The sequence below is a fragment of the Habropoda laboriosa genome, unplaced genomic scaffold (assembly GCF_001263275.1).
Source record: "Habropoda laboriosa isolate 0110345459 unplaced genomic scaffold, ASM126327v1 scaffold54, whole genome shotgun sequence".
NCBI classification, from domain to species: domain Eukaryota; kingdom Metazoa; phylum Arthropoda; class Insecta; order Hymenoptera; family Apidae; genus Habropoda; species Habropoda laboriosa.
The window spans coordinates 45,955-46,682 of record NW_017100156.1 but is presented as its reverse complement, the minus strand read 5'-3'; the positions used below and the strand labels follow the sequence as shown (position 1 = coordinate 46,682).

The following is a 728-nucleotide window of genomic DNA, read 5'->3' as shown; positions in this document are numbered from 1 at the left end:
TACATACAAAAAATTTTTAAATACATGTGCATTCAATTTTGACAATGAATAACATTTAAAGAATTATAACTATATGTCATGTAATTCTTGACTTCGGGATGTTACATACCTTCTGAAACACTCTGTATATTTCTTGGTGCATATATTCGATTAAAACTGTTTGATCATAGTATTTGTAAAAGAATCATCTTAAAATTAGGTCCTTCTTATTCAAAATTGGAAATTTAAATAACATTGTTCTGAGGAATTCAAGCAATTTTCCACACAAGTAGCACTTTTTGTGTAGAATTACTGAAAATAATAAAGGAATATAACTCTGAGAAGCAAGAATAGCAAATGTACATTTCGAAGAGCACTGAAACTTACCAATGAAGATTTATTCCACTAAAAAGAATAAATCAACATGAAATTTCTAAATACATTTGCACACACTCATTACATTGTTAATATTCAATTCCAACACCAACAGTTCAGCTTATGTATGTAATAATGTTAGAACCTACATGATGATGCTGCTGCTTAGTAGAGAATAGTTGTACAATTTAAATTTGATAGCTTCCATATAAGCCAATCCTGGTATAAAACTCTAAACAGATAGCATAAATTAGACTGAAGAACTTAAAGTAAGGGAAAGCATATTTTAAATTGAATTTTAAGTATAATATGATTGTTATATTCATTCAGTATGTAATGAAGAAAGAGATTATAAATGAGATTCACTTTAGATT

The 728-nt window shown here is 27.3% G+C and overlaps 1 protein-coding gene across 1 annotated transcript in view; it reads right to left on the bottom strand.

Annotated features, from left to right (window-relative positions):
- Positions 1-728, bottom strand: part of LOC108576871 (protein phosphatase inhibitor 2-like) — a 5,353-nt gene that overhangs the window by 2,734 nt on the left and 1,891 nt on the right. The gene's annotated exons all lie outside the window — the stretch shown is intronic.